At 37.8% G+C, this 16092-nt stretch overlaps 1 protein-coding gene across 4 annotated transcripts in view; it reads right to left on the bottom strand.

The window, feature by feature from the left end:
* BTBD10 (BTB domain containing 10) overlaps window positions 1-15562 on the bottom strand; it is a 76965-nt gene extending 61403 nt beyond the window's left edge. For all 4 annotated transcript variants that reach the window (XM_028116766.1, XM_088017941.1, XM_028116765.1 and 1 more), the window contains exon 1: window positions 15411-15562. The gene's annotated coding sequence lies outside the window, so the exon portion shown is untranslated. The remainder of the gene's footprint in view (window positions 1-15410) is intronic.
* Between the last annotated feature and the right edge of the window lie 530 nt (window positions 15563-16092).

The following is a 16092-nucleotide window of genomic DNA, read 5'->3' as shown; positions in this document are numbered from 1 at the left end:
TTATATAATAACATAGTGCTGGGGACATTGCTGACTTTCTATTGTAGACTACTGAAAGCGAAATTTGCATAATATTTCATTAGCTCATTCATGACCTTCTATTTGCCTTTTGAGATCACAGAAGACAATGAGAATTCCTAGGTAGTTGCTCAACATTTATTGAACACCTATAATGTGTTAGATGGTTGGAATAAAAAAGATGAATATGGTTATCATCCATGTCCTGGTTCCAAACAAACTCAAAATAATCACAACATATGAGCAGGGGATGAATGATTAGGGATATTTCTACTCATTTTGAATTTTCTTAATTTCTCCAGGGAACTGACCCTCCCTGTTCTACTTAACATCAAAAATACCTTAGAAAGGGGTGCCTGGGTGGTGCAGTCAGTCCAACGCCCAACTCTTGACTTCGGGGCATGAGATTGAGCCTCCTGTAGGGCTCCAAGCTGGGCGTGAAGCCTACTTAAGATTCTCTCTCTCCCTCTGCCCCTCCCTCTCTCTCTCTAAAACACAAAACAAAACAAACAAAACCCTTAGACTATTCAGGGTCATCAAAGAGCTATGTATTGACACAATTGCTAATAACAGTTTTAAGAGCTAAATCAAAACCTTATGTCTTTAAAGTACTTAAATGAAAACAATTATTTCATTGTTAGCTTAAAAGTAAATTTTAATGTATGGAAGAACCAATCATCCTAGTTTCTAAAGACTCTGTGAAAATTCCTTCAGTTATTTTTATCATAATATTCTTGCTGTATCCAAGCTTAAAATTTTTTAAATTTTCTCTCTTTTGGAGAGAAAAGCCTCCCTGCTACATAACAAATTACCACAAACCCAATGGCTTAAAACAACACACACATATTTTCTCAGTTTCTGTTGTCAGGAATCTGGCATAGTTTAGCTTGGTCCTCTGCAAGACCACAATGAAGGTGTCAAACATGACTAGATCTTCATATGGAGGCTCAACTAAAGATGCACTTCCAAGCTTACTGAGATTGTAACAATTCATTTCCTCATGGTTGTAGGATTCAAAACTAATGATGGAGAGATAGCAAACAAGCTAGCAAAATGGAGTTTTACGCAATATAATCAGGGAGCATCTCATTACCCTTCATATATTCTTTTTTTTTAAGATTTTGTTTATTTATTTGACAGAGAGAGAGCAAGAGAGGGAACACAAGCAAGGGGAGTGGGAGAGGGAGAAGCAGGACCCCCGCAGAGCAGGGAGCCCAATGCAGGGCTCGATCCCAGGACCCCGGGATCATGACCCGAGCCGAAGGCAGACACCCAACAACTGAGCCATCCAGGCGCCACCTAATACATTCTTTTGGTTAAAAGGAAATCACGGGACACCTGGGTGACTCAGTCAGTTAAGCACCTGCCTTCGCTCATCGAGTCCCACATGGGGCTCCTTGCTCAGCGGGGAGTCTGTTTCTCCCTCTCCCTCCCCCTGCTTGTGCGCTCTCTCTCTCAATCTCTTGCTCTCTCTCCCCCCGAAATAAACAAACAAATATATAAATAAATTCTTAAAAAAGAAAATCACAATTTTGCTCATGCTCTGGGGTAGGGGATTACACAAAGGCATGAACACCAGCAGGCAGGGACGATAGGAACCACCTTAGAGTCTGTTTGCCACATTGTCCAATACATTCTATCTATGTGTTATGCTAAAACCTTAAGATTCTGCTCAGCCCTTGTTCTAATTATACACACTACTATACTAACACACACACATACACACAAGATGCATACATCTCTTTTCTTTCCTTGACTTCACAGATTTGTCACAGCAAAAACCTAGAATCAATCTAAATATTCATCAAAAACAATTGGTTAGGGGTGCCTGGGTGGCTCAGTCAGTTAAGTGTCCAACTCTTGGTTTTGGCTCAGGTCATGATCTCATGGGTGGGGAGATCAAGGCCCACACTCAGAGGGGAGTCTGCTTGAAGATTCTCTCCCTCTGCCCCTCCCCACTCTCCCTCAAAAAAAATAAATAAATCTTTAAAAAATTGGTTAAAAATCTGCACAATATCATGAAACCAGTAAAAATGAGATAGACAGTACATACACTAATAAGGAAAATATTCCAAGATATACTGTTATACTAAAAAGCAAGGTACAAATGTGCATTATGTATTTCAGTATTTTTTTTTTAAATATATACACAAACAGGACACCTGGCTGGCTCAGTCAGTAGAGCATACAACTCTTGATCTTGAGGTTGTGAGTTCAACCCCATGTTGAGCATAGAGCTTACTTTTAAAAATAAATAATCACCCACCCATGTGTGATCACCCATGTGTGCATATGTTTTTAAAATGGCTATAAATACCACATAAAACTTATGCCTAGTTGCCTCTGCAGAAAGACTGGAATGAGAGACTTTTCATTGTATTCCTTATACTATTTGAATATAACACATGCTGTTTGCATAATGATAATATGGAGGGGAGATCTACAATAAAGTATTTGGAGGAAGCACTGTTATAGAAATTTCTTCCCTGTTTAATTTTACTGCTTAAGTGTAGTTTTGTTTTTGGTTTCTTACTGCTTAAATATGGTCAATACATATTGTAGAAGAGGAAAAATACGTTTTTCCTCTGCCCTTCTAAGTTATCAACTGGGACCTTTGTAACAAAAGACAGATTAACAGAAGAAAGGCATATGACTAATTTAATGTAAGTTTTATATGACATGGGAGCCTTCATAAGGAAATGAAAACCTGAAGAAATGATTAAATCTGAGTGTTCTCTTGTTTTTATTTGATGAAGAGTAGAAAGCCTGGGTGGGTGCTCAGTCGTTGAGCGTCTGCCTTCGGCTCGGGTCATGATCCCAGGGTCCTGGGATCGAGTCCCACATCGGGCTCCCTGCTCCGCGGGAGGCCTGCTTCTCCCTCTTCCACTCCCCCTGCTTGTGTTCCTGCTCTCGCTGTGTCTCTCTCTGTCAAATAAATAAATAAAATCTTTAAAAAAAAAAAAAAAGAAAGCCTGGAAAGATGTAAGAGTATGAGCTAAGTGTAGCAAACTGAGGGAAACTTACTAGCAAGGCCTGTTCCTGTTCCTCAGATTCCTGTCTCTTCATCTTCAGAACTAAGGATGCTCCTTTCCCCAGGGTAAAGGGAGGACACCTCTCATAAGGGTTTTCTGACCTGCTTCAGGGGCAGGTCAGAAAGTCCATCCTGTCCATGCTGTTTCTCAAATTCCTTCAGCTTAAAGTATTCAATATGCCAAGGTGCCATATTTTCAGGTAGCATGTCCTAAACCCCATCATTATGCATTGGTAGAATGTTTCTGCTACATGTCTCCCATTAAACTGTAAGATCCTTGAGGACAAGAACAAAGTATAATTCATATTTGTGTTCCCACAGCTTAGTACAACTTGTATGTAAGCTTTTACAAAATCTTTTCAATTTCAATTAAATGAAGACGAAAGAAAGTGAAGGACATTTAACACAATCTACTAGTAGAGTGAAAATACAAATTATGAAGATTTTTGGACAGTCTTTAACTTAGTTGCTTGTCTTAAAAAAGAACAGTATATAATTATATCCATGTTTCAATTATGGTAAACAGCAGCAATCATGTGAATCCCACCCTCAAATGTGAAAAATTATAACAATTCAATTTCAAATACCAATACTTGCTCTTAGGAAATATACACTAAGAAAGTGGGGTTAAAGGAGGGAAAGTATAAGAAACATCCTTGAAAACATTTTAAATAATATTATCAAATGACCTGTAAGTTTCCCCAAGATATTCCTCAAAGCTGCCTATCAATTTCACAGAAGACTATCAAGTGTCAAGGCTTGTCCTTTTCTGACTGGCTGAGGTAAAAGTAAGGCAAGTAAATAAAGTTGAGAACTTCATTCAGAATATTTTTATACTAGATTATATGTGACTAAATTTTGTGTAACTAGCTCCATGATATCAAATTTAATCGATTTATGTTTTTATTCAAAATCTATTCATTAATGGGGCGCCTCTGTGGCTCAGTCGTTAAGCGTCTGCCTCCGGCTCAGGTCATGATCCCTGGGTCCTGGGGTTGAGTTGGGCGCTCTGCTCAGCGGGAAGCCTCCTTCTCCCTCTCCCACTCCCCCTGCTTCTGTTCCCTCTCTCGCCTCCTCTCTCTCTGTCAAATAAACAAATAAAATCTTAAAATAAGGGTGCCTGGGTGGCTCAGTTGGTTAAGCGACTGCCTTCGGCTCAGGTCATGATCCTGGAGTCCCAGGATCAAGTCCCGCATCAGGCTCCCTGCTCAGCAGGGAGTCTGCTTCTCCCTCTGACCTTCCTCCCTCTCATGCTCTCTACCATTCTCTCTCTCTCTCAATAAATAAATAAAAATCTTTAAAAAAAAAAATCTATTCATTAAGTCCTTAGCACCTCTTCAGGCATTTTGCTAACTGCTAGAGATACTCACAGATTTAATAAAATTGCATGGAACTCCCATCAAAAGTAGGGAACTTTGTCTTTAAAGGGCTTCCTTATCTAATCCCACCAAAACCTAAGACTTCCAAAGTCAACTCACATTCAGCCCTTGATCTTCCAGAGGTGACCCACAGATAAAATCTCTGAGATAACTAACTTTATAGAATTTCTATTCAAATTTTGCTGACTTCTTATTCAAGGCATTAACACTTCAAGAAATGTTTCATTTTTTTGTTTTATCCCATCTTAGATCAATAAATGTTTGAAAATCTTTCCATGTTACCCATTTTCTAATTACCTGCATTACATGGATAGCACTGTAAAGAATTAGATGCTGTTTACAGTATTAAATTCTTAAAACTCACTAAAAGACACGATTTTTATATTCTAAAAAACTCTTAAGTTTTGTTTTCTATGCGTATGTTCCTTTTTCCTTTTCTTCTATGACCAAATTTTGCCTTCAAAACTGGAAGCATCTCAATTGAGACAAATCACCTTGAGATAAAATTTAATATAACGCAAATGTCCAATAAGTTGATGAAGTGCCTAAAACAAAGGAGATTACATTCAACTCCTAAGAACCAGCATCCTTTAAACAAAGTCAGACTCTTAAACAATGTTTTCTTTTTTCCTCCATTACCCCTTAAACAGAATTTTATTTTATTTTATTTTTAAAGATTTTATTTATTTATTTGACAAAGAGAGACACAGAGAAAGAGGAAACACAAGCAGGAGAGGGAGAAGCAGGCTTCCCGCGGAGCAGGGAGCCCAATGCGATGTGGGGCTTGATTCCAGGACCCTGGGATTATGACCTGAGCCGAAGGCAGACGCTTAACCAACTGAGCCACCCAGGCGCCCCTTAAACATAATTTTAAACAATGTTTTCTTTTTTTTTACTCTGTGAGGCTTTTAAAATAAGTTACATATTTTCTTTTTTTTTTTACATATTTTCTTTATATAACCTTTATTATGCTGTTCCATTTTGCCCTGTTCATTATTACCATAACCTTGTATTCCTTTCAGATTTTTGCTTGTTTATCTGCCATCAATTCAATAGGCCAGAAAAGACCCTAAGTATGATTCAAGTTCTAGACTACAGTGCTATCCAACAGAACTTTGCGTTATAATGAAAATGTTTTATTTTTGCACTGTCTGAAAAGTAGCCATTAGCCATATGTGGTTATTAAGCACTTAGAATGTACTACAACTGAGGAAATTTTTAATTTTCCATTTTAATTAATCTAAATTTAAAGAGCAGTATGTAGCTCGTTAACTACCATATATGCCAGCACAGTTGGAAGCTGTGCTTCCTGTGATCAGCGCCTCCCCCCCAAAAAAAAGTTATTTTCCTCTAAATGGAATCTTTTATTAGATTAAGGAATCTAAAATTTGCCTTGAGACAAAATACCTGCACACACATACACACAATTTATCTTTGTGTCTAATATTACAGGTAGTGTTCAACTTTCATAAAATAAAATTTTCATATATTCAGAGATTAAGGCTTATTTCAAAAACTAGATGTCAGTTGTACTGTCATATGAATAGACAAACTAACAGAAGAGAAGAAAAGGTTCAGAAACAGATCCCTAAAACATAAGAAAATTTGATGTATGATAAAGAAGTAGTGTCTCAAATCACTTGAGGAAAAGACAGACACTAATAAGTGGTATCGGGACAAATGGATAAACAAACATTTGTGAAAACATAAAACTGAATCCACACCTCACAAATACTAGGATAAATTCCAAAAAATCAGCTATCTAAATGTAAAAGTTGAAATCATACAATATTGCAAAAAACAGCAGAAATAACAAAACTTAAATACTTTTTACTATATAAAGAACTCTTTAAAAAGAGAGAAAAAAAAAGATAAGCTCCCCCCTCCAAAATAGAGGATTCACAAAAGACGTGGGAAATTCTCAGAAAAATAAAGGCAAAGGGCCTTAAACCTATGAAAGTATGTTCAACCCAACTCATAAAAAAAATGCAAGATATCACTTCCAATTTTGACCACTGTGGAAAACCAGATATTCTCTGCATTCTCATATACTGCTAATGAAAAACAATGATATAACCCCCATGGGGAATAATTTTGCAATATGTAAATTATACAAATGCTTACCAGCCCCACTTGTAAGAATCTGTCCTGAAGATACAGCTCCACAAATACTAATCAAAATATTCAAAATAAATTCACTGTGGCCTTATTTGTAATGGCAAAAGACTAAAAACAGTCTGAATGTGCATCAGCAAAGGCTAAATGAATAAAATGTGGTACATCTACACAATGCAATACTATACATATATAAAAAAGAATAAGGGGGGGGCGCCTGGGTGGCTCAGTGGTTAAGTGTCTGCCTTCAGCTCAGGTCATGATCCCAGGGTCCTGGGACCAAGCCCCGCATCGTGCTCCCTGCTCTGCCATGCTCCCTGCTCCACAGGAAGCCGGCTTCTCCCTCTCCCACTCCCCCTGCTTGTTTTCCCTCTCTTGCTGTGTCTCTCTCTGTCAAATAAATAAATAAAATCTTTAAAAAATAAAAAAAATTTTAAAAATAAATAAAAATAAAAAAGAATAAGGGAGGGGCACCTGAGTGGCTCAGTCTGTTAAGCATCTGGCTCTCGGGGCGCCGGGGTGGCTCAGATGGTTAAGCGTCTGCCTTCGGCTCAGGTCGTGATCCCAGGGTCCTGGGATCGAGTCCCACATCGGGGTCCCTGCTAGGCGGGGAGCCTGCTTCTCCCTCTGCCTCTCTCTCTGACTCTCATGAATAAATAAATAAATAAATAAATAAATAAATTTTTTAAAAAAAGCATCTGGCTTTTGATTTTGGCTCAGGTCATGGTCTCAGGGTCATGAAAGTGAGCCCTGCTTCAGGCTCCAAGCTGGGCGTGGAGCCTGCTTAAGATTCTTTCTCTCTCCCTCTCCCACTGCCGGGGCCCTCCCCCCTCACTGGTGCACGCTATCTCTAAAAAAACAAAACAAAAAGAATAAGGGAGATTCCCATGTGCTCTTATGGATTAATATCCAAGATACATTGTTACATGGGGGGGAAAAACGAGTGAAGAACAAGTAGTACACGGTTACCTTTTGTGAATAAATTAAATAAATATAAATATATGTACACACATAAATACAAATATAAATATATTTATTTTTGCAAGAATAATTCTAGAAGGATAACCGAGACACTAATAGAAATGGTTATCTACAGGGGCAGGATGAACGGTACACGGTTTGTTACCTTTTGTAAATAAAATAAATAAATATAAATATATACATACACATAAATACAAATATACATATATTTGTTTATTTTTGCAAAAATAATTCTAGAAGGATAACCAAAACACTAATAGAAATGGTTATCTACAGGGAATGGGGTGAAACCAATACAGATGTAAGCAAGACTTTTGAGTATTCTTTTTATATAGTTTTGATATTTGAACCATGTATTTTATATATTCTAAATAAATAATTAAAAGGCCTACTACTACCATGTTCTAAAATGCACCATTTAATGTTTCTTTGGTTCTATTCAAATAAATGGTAGATGTCCATTATAAATGTAATTGCAGATTTAGTAGCAATAAAAAGGATTGCCATGTCACTCAAATTCATTCACCTCTTATTAAATACCTCCATCTAGAATAGTAAGTAATAACCAAGACATACCAAAATGGGTTCTTGAAAGAAAAAGACAAAGCCATCCTCCTTGGGGAAGTTTACCAGACCGGTGGTAGATTAAATATGTTTCAGCATTAAGTGAACTCTAGCAAAATATTTAGTGAGATTTTTCAAGTAGGATTGAGGCACAGGGTCTTCTAGATGCACCTAATTCAGGGAACCTTGGATAATAAGTTGGATTTTCATATATATTATCTATGCTAATCCACATATCAATCCTCTAAGACAAGAGGTGTCTTTTTAAAAAATTGAGAAATTGGCTTAGGCTTAAAGGGATTATGTTATTTACCTAACATCATATAATGAATAATAAACCAAGACACAGACACCCATCTCTGTAGTCAAAATCAGTGTTTTTTCCACCATACTATACAGTCTCTCAAATTTAATATACAACCCATCAAAATGCTATACCCAAAAAATAAAAGTGTTAGTGGTAGCATTTCAAATCACTAAGAGAAAGATAGCTGGGTTATAGACAGATTTCAAGGTTAGATAGACAGGTTCCAAAACAATTAACTACTTTAACTATTTGAGAAGATCCTTTCCTTCTTCATGTTTTATCTCTCCCAAATTCCACATTAAAAACTTCACAGTACAACATAAAACCATAAAAAAAAAAAAATCAAGGAGAAAATATAAGTGAATAATTACCTGACTCTCAGAATAAGGAAGGAATTTCTAAGCCTCAAATCAAGGAAAAACACCATCAAGACAGACTGCTAGTCTGAGAAACAGGAATGTGCTGCCAGCCAATTTATGCTAACATGCTCAAGAAAAACTGGTGAAAACAACATTAGAGATCAGAATTAGGATTGTACACAGGCTTCAAGAAGCATTAGGTTAGACCACATAAAAATTCAAACAAATAAAATAGAAATGAAAAACTATAAGAAGTTTTACAATACAAAATAAAGAATTAAAATCTTAAATACATAAGAATATTTATATATCCATATTAAAATACCTCAACACTATGGGCAAAGTTCATGAACTAGCAATTTATAAAAAAAAAAAAATATGAGTGGCCAAAAAAGCGGAAATATTCAACCTCAGTAGTAATATAAGAAACCCAAGTTAAATCTGAGATGTTTAACCTATCAAATTGTCAAAGGTTTGTTGATTGGTTGGTTTTAATGACAAACAGTGATGGCTAAAGTACAGAGAAAATGACTACTCAAGTTCGTGGGAATATAAATTGTAAAACTTGCAGGGTATCATACACTTTGGCACAGAACCCCTATTTTTAACTTTATCCTAAAAAATATGTTCATCAAAGCATTTCTGATGATAGAAGGGGAGTGAAAGGAGAAGGAAAGAAATGTTAATTTTTATATCTATGTATCTGTTCTATCATTCAAATTTTCTTTTACTTTCTCAAAATAAAAATTTAAAGTCACCACACACAGAATGATCCCAATTTGGGGGGGGGGTAGGGGATGGAAGCAATTATCATTGGGCCACGGGATTACAGTGCCATTTTTTTTCTTCCTTGCTCTTTGCTTAATGTCCCAAATTGCATGCAATGCATTATAGTTTTATAGTCAGAAAGAAATTACTCCAAAAAATATATTTTTAGAAGTAATTTTCAAAGTACTCTTACAATTTCAAAACCAACAAGTGTTCAAGACTGCTGTTAAATATCATTCACTGATTGATGAATGATAAATGAAAGCAATGATCAAAGATGTCACACCACTTTTCTTCTAAAATATGACACTTTCTCCCTTAATGTTTTGAGTTCAACTAACTTAACAGTTGCATATATACATGTATATAAATAATGTATATATACTGTCTTACCAGTAATATATACTAAACAAAAAAAATGGTAATGAAAAAGGGATTATTTTAAATATATATAAATGGAAGTTCTATTTATTCCTTCAACTGGCACAACAAATAAGTTTTCCATACACTCCCAGAAGTACATACAGCCCATTAGGGAGATAACTGAAATAAACCACTCAAAATCAGGAGACTTGCAGATCTATATTCTATTTTCAGCTTCCCTACTACCAGCCAGTAACTTCTATCAAAATCAGGTAAGAGGGTTTAATCTACTCTTCCAAAAATTAGAGTATTAATGATTTAAAGTACTTTGTGTATTATGGTTTTATAATTCCACTACTTTCTAATAACTTGACTTTCTTTTTCAAAAGAGAAACTCAGGCAATTTGGAATACTCAATAAGAAGGAAACAATAGTGCTCCACAGTTACCATCTTACAGGAACTTCTTTAAGAAAACTCTAACAAATGAGGAACCAAAAGGACAGAGCAGATTGTGTTTGCTCTCTAGATGTAAGAAACATCAAATTCAATCTTGCACTCCATAAAGCACATTGCCCTGAATGAAATAATTACCTTTAAAATAATACAGCACTATTTGTATGACCATTCAAGAATAAGAAAATTATAAAAATACTTGTTGCATAATTTTGCACCTGAAATCTCAGATTCATATTCTGAGGTATGTGAACTTTAAAGCTTATTTTTAAGGTGAGATTTAATGTAATCTACAAATAATAAACATAGGATAATATCCTACTCACCTGCTATAACAGTTAACAGTCAAAGAAACAAAAGGGAAACAATCCAAATAAAAATAATTTTACATTTAGAAGTAAACAACAGTATCCCAATAGATGATTTTTAAAAATGTGAAACCATCTCTCCAGTGTATTCTCCCTTCTCTTTTTGCTACTATTCTACCTGGCATTCAAATTACATAGAATACCAGCTATTAGTCAATGGATGCCAACATGAAAAGCAAGAAAAAGAGCTTTCTATTGTTCAATGTTGACTAGAATAAAGAAAAAGAAAAAAACATTTCTAATTCCTAGTGGAAGTGTCATATGGCAAGGCTGTAAGTAGCCATTTGAACTTGTTTCCCTCCAAAAGAGATAGCTGGATGCAGAAGTAAATTTACCTGATGGGTGTGTTTCAAGATCACTGGCTATTTTCTGAGCATAAACACAGAACAAAGTGCTAAGAAGTGATATTCACTTTACTATCTACATAGCACTTTTACATATTTTATTTCATTCTCAAACTCATGACAATTGTGCGCTCTCCCCGTTTTTCATGTAAGAAAACAAAGGTTCATAGAGGTTAAGTAACCTCATAGAGCTAACATTTGGCTTTAAATCCAGATCTAAATGATCCCAAATAGGGTACTACAAGCAGAGAAGTATGTTTACAATTTAAAATGACCTCAGGAAAGTGTTATTCATACTTTCTAATCAAGTACTTCAGTGATTGACTATGAGACTCATCCCCAGCCAAATACTAAATGTTAATTTCAATTTGTGACCAAAAATATTAATAGATAATTCATTTCAACTATAAAGACAAAAATAAGTGCCAGATATTTTACATTTTCAAACAGAAAAATATAAACTAGTAATTAAGGGCAAAGAAAGATGCTTTGACGGGCAAAGATATCTTTTAGCATCTTACTGATCTTTAGCAATCTACTGTGACATAAGGTCTCGTATTCCACATAAAATCTTTCTTCTTTTATGATCAAGTTCATGCTGTTTCTAGTACTCAGCTCACTGTATTGCCATCACCTACGACTAACATCTACTAACCTCTTAATCCTCTCCCAGGGAGGATCTCTGAATTCTGATTGCCTTCCATCTCTGTGCTCTAGATTGCTACCTGCTTAGCAAGAAGTGGGTTTCAAGGATGCCAAAGTAAACCAGAGCAAGCCATAGGAGGAGAAATGTAACATCAGCTTGAACCCTAACAAACATTCTATCCAAAAGAAGAAAAAAAAATCTTAAATAATTCTTCATTAATGAACACCTGTAAGTATGTCTTCCTCCCTTACTGTGGGTTCATAACCAAGCAAAGAAACAAAACACAGGAGTCAAACAAAGATAAAAATACAGCTAAAACCAGTGGCCAAAAAAGCTTCTATTACTTCAAATGTAAATTAAACTTACTTAGATTTGTAGATATTCCATTTCCTTTTCCCTCATAGGGCCCAGCCTGCTCAGATAAATCTACCATACAGACAAATAGAAAATGTACATCCTAAGAACTTGGGAGTTCCAAAAACAGAACCAAAAAGCACTGAGCAAAAACACACTCAATCCCTTCTCCTCACTTCACCTAATGCTTTCTTGGGAAGGCACTTGGGGGTTTAAAAAAAAAAAAAAAAAGGCGGAGGGAGAGCTACTTCAAAGAGTAACTTTACAAGTCATGGTAGAAACATGGGGAGGGAAAAATGATGTTTCCCCCTTCAACAAACATAATCTCCACAAGTATACAACAGATTCTTCAGAATGATTTTAAAACTTTCAAACAGCAACACCTCACAAACATAATACATATCTCCTGTTTTCACTTCCTATACTATAGAGAGGAGGAGGGATTGGATGAAGAGATAATGGACTAGTCTGACCTGAGAAGACTGAGTTAAAAGAAAATCAAGTCTGCAAACTACCCAAGAGGTCCGCATGAAAAACCAATATCCTCTGTAGTGTTTGTATGAGTTATGGTAAATTTGGCTGTAAAAGGTAGAGCTCTTTGTAAAACTGCACAGTAGATGAAAGGGTACTTCACCATTTTATCTTCCTTTTCAAAACTCTCTCCCTCACCTAGTCTCCTCTCTCACCCTCATCCCCTGCAAAGACTCCCCACCTTGCCTTCAATATGCCTAAGGTCCACTTCTTTCTTGGTCTGACCTCTAAACTTCCATCCCCCTCAGTCCAACTAAATATGAATCGGATTATGTGATTAAAGTATTTCCCACTAATGGGTAAATGTGCTTTAATCCACGGGATTCAATTCTACAAATATCACTAAGCTCTATGTGTAATGCACCGTGTTTAGTCCAAATAACTATTCTTAACTAGTTAACTCAATTTTTTAATGTACAATGCAAAGAAGAGGAACATGAGTCTTCACATTACACTCTCCCCATCCCATTTCTTTTTATTTCTATACATCTTCCCCTCACCCCATCTGCCAGGAACAGAACCCAAGAAACTAATATTGCTTCCAGTGAAAGTCAATGACTGGGAAGACAATGTGGGATGGCAGAGCAACCATAAACACTCAAAACTACAGATGAGTTATAGAGGGTCTCCTGAATTTAATTTCACGTATTAATTGCAAGTACAGTAAGGGGCCTCTAGGTGAATCAATTTCCTTACAAGATACCTATAAATTAGCTTTGCTCAGAACCCTTAGTTATTAAACCATAAATACTGAGAAGTTTCTTCTTTGTTTCCATAGTTAAAACATTAAAAAAGTACCAATTCCATTTGCCATACTATACTTCAAAGCTGTTAAATTTGGTTATTAAACTTACCTACTGTTTTCAATTTGACATTTTTCTCAAATCCTCCTAGGTTTGAAATTCCAAACTAATTGGCATATTTGCTTTAAATCTTTTTTCCAGTTGTAAAATTTATTCATTCTGACCTATAACAGAGGTCCAAAACTGGAAAGCAGGATACAACTACTGATAGGCTTGGGTTTGGTTGGGCCACATTAAGTTATTTTTAATTGTTTTAAGTAGTTGTCAATATTTTTAACAATCAAGAGACTACAAGTAAAAATCTAGATTTCCTGCGTTCTATTAAGAAGGCTGAAAACTAGGCCCACATTCATGTATGGCACTAATCAGGTGGACGTGATAACCGGATGTCCCTCTGAGATAAAGCATAAACTCTCTAGTGCAGTTCACTCATTTTCATCTGCCTAGTACCTGAAGGCATGTGAATTTGCTATTCATAACATATTCCTATGAAAGGTGCATATTTTCCAGCTCACTCTCACACTTCACCAAGTCACCTAAACGTAAAAAACCACAAAGCAGATCTTGCTGGTTTGCAACTCAATAATAAAAATTTTTTACAAGGCTTAGAAGAAAGGGTAAGAAAGAAAAAAATTCAGACTGGTGAAGGGTGACATAAAGGTAAAAAGCCAATCTGAAAGCTTTTCTGGGAGTGAGGAAAAAAAGGTGAAAAAAACTCAAGAACACTGAGACACTAAAAACCTTCCTGATTGAGCACTATGTTAACTCCATGCTTCAGATTCTCCCCTCTTAACTTTCTCTTTATATATAACAAGAGTAGATAGGTCAAACTCTGAGAAATTTTGGGAAATTTATAAAACATATTTACACCAAAAATAATTCTCACGCACTTTTTAGGTCTTAATCACCATCAAGTCTACCGCTTGATTTTCTACCGCTTTCGACTTTACATTCAAATGACAACTGCAGTCCTCATTTTTCAAGGCTTGGACTTCAGTCCTGGACCGTGTCTCCAGCACAGAAACTTTTTTTTAGTCCTTATGGTTGCATTCCTCCATTAGACCTCTTATTCCAATCTCTACAGTCTATTTCATTCAAAATTTATCTTTAACCCCCTTTCTAAAAATTCTTGGTTAAATTTGTGGGGGGGGAGTGGGGAATGCCTAATTGTCCAAATAAAATCGATATATTGGGTTGTTTCGTTGAGATTAATTTAAACAAAAAGCATGAAGACTCTTAAAGATTAAGAAATTTTAAATTAATTTTTATATGCTAAGTGCACCAAAAGACAAGTAAGTGAGGCTCTAGCTTTAGCAAGTGTGGATTAGTGACTTTTCATCATGGACTCTAAATACTGACAACTACTGTACGAAACCTACGAGACCCAAGGATGGTCTCCTTGCCCCCACACTAACAAATTACCAAATGATGTCTCGTCTTCCCGCACCCCGTTAACGAGAAAAAAGGGTGTTAGGAGATTTGCATCTGAAGAAGAAAAAAATAGGCAGCTTTTCTGCGCAGGTTTTGGGAAAACAAAGCTTTACAATACGTGATACTGCTACAGCATAAAACCACGCAGCACATGACTGGAGTCTCACTCTTCACCCAAAGGGAGACTACCTGCTACTCTATCCCTTATTGTGATGCGCCCTCCTGAGGAAGTCGTTAGCCCAGCGGTGACAGAAAAAGGGGCGGGGCAGGGGGTAGCTCAGTCCTGGGAAGGAGGGTTGAGGAGGGTAGTAGCGCCTTCATCCCCGAGGAAAGGCCTCCGGACTCCCAACCCAAAAACAGCATCCAGAAAACCCAAGTCCCACCCCTTCCTCTCCGAATCAGGTGCCGGCTGCAGGAGCCCAGAACCCCACCCACGGTCTCTTAGCAGGGTCTGGGACGCCCAGACCACCGCCACAGCAGCCCGGCGCTCAAGCCCAGATTCGCCCTCCGCCCCCTTCTTCCTTCGCCCAGCCAAGCCCAGCCTCCGGCGCCGCCCCCACCGAGTTCCCCAGCTGAGACCAGTCACCCTCGAACCTGCAGTGCCTCTTGAGTGTCCACGGAGGGCCTAGGCAAAGGCGGGGGCAAGGGACACCTCCGCTTCCTCCTCAATTGGATCCCTCCGGAGATGTCCGTGGCGGTGCTCACTAAAGCGGCTGCAACTAGCAGAGCCGCCCGGGCAGGTTACAGGCCGGCTCTTAAGCCTCTTCTCGCGAGAGCCCGGAGTCCGAAATGGCGAGGCTAGCCGTGTTCTCGCGAGAATGGCGGCTAGACGCCCGGGAGTGGGCGGGGCGCTAAGGGTGTGGGCAATTGAGGGAGCGGCGGTTCGGGCTAGGCTTTGTGCCTGGGGGTTGGGGTCTCGGAGTGCCCGGCGCCTACTCTCACAGACGTTAGCCTGGGGTTGAAAGGCAATCCTCAAGTCTGAGTAGCTGCGAGTAGAGTTACCCTCAAACCTTTGAGTCCCACGTTTTTCCTTCGACTTCCTGTCACCGTTAGAAAAAAACGGACAGCGTCTCCAGCCCAGAGTTGGAGAAATAGCTTTGAGACCCCGAGTGCTCAGGGAAAAGTTTTCCCTCAATTGAGCAAACTCCGAAATCGCCACTGCGGGCTCCGCTGGCGGGTATTAACCCACCTGGATGCGTGAAAGGCGGTAGTCCGGAGGCCGGGTGTCCGCGGCTGTTTGTTTTTAAAAGCTGGCTTGGCGGGAACCCGGGTGCCA

The sequence above is a fragment of the Eumetopias jubatus genome, unplaced genomic scaffold (genome assembly GCF_037043125.1).
Source record: "Eumetopias jubatus isolate StellerSeaLion01/CBP00866 unplaced genomic scaffold, mEumJub1_p1.0 scaffold_13, whole genome shotgun sequence".
NCBI lineage: Eukaryota > Metazoa > Chordata > Mammalia > Carnivora > Otariidae > Eumetopias > Eumetopias jubatus.
The sequence above is the reverse complement of the archived record's forward strand: the minus strand, read 5'-3'. Positions and strand labels throughout refer to the sequence as shown.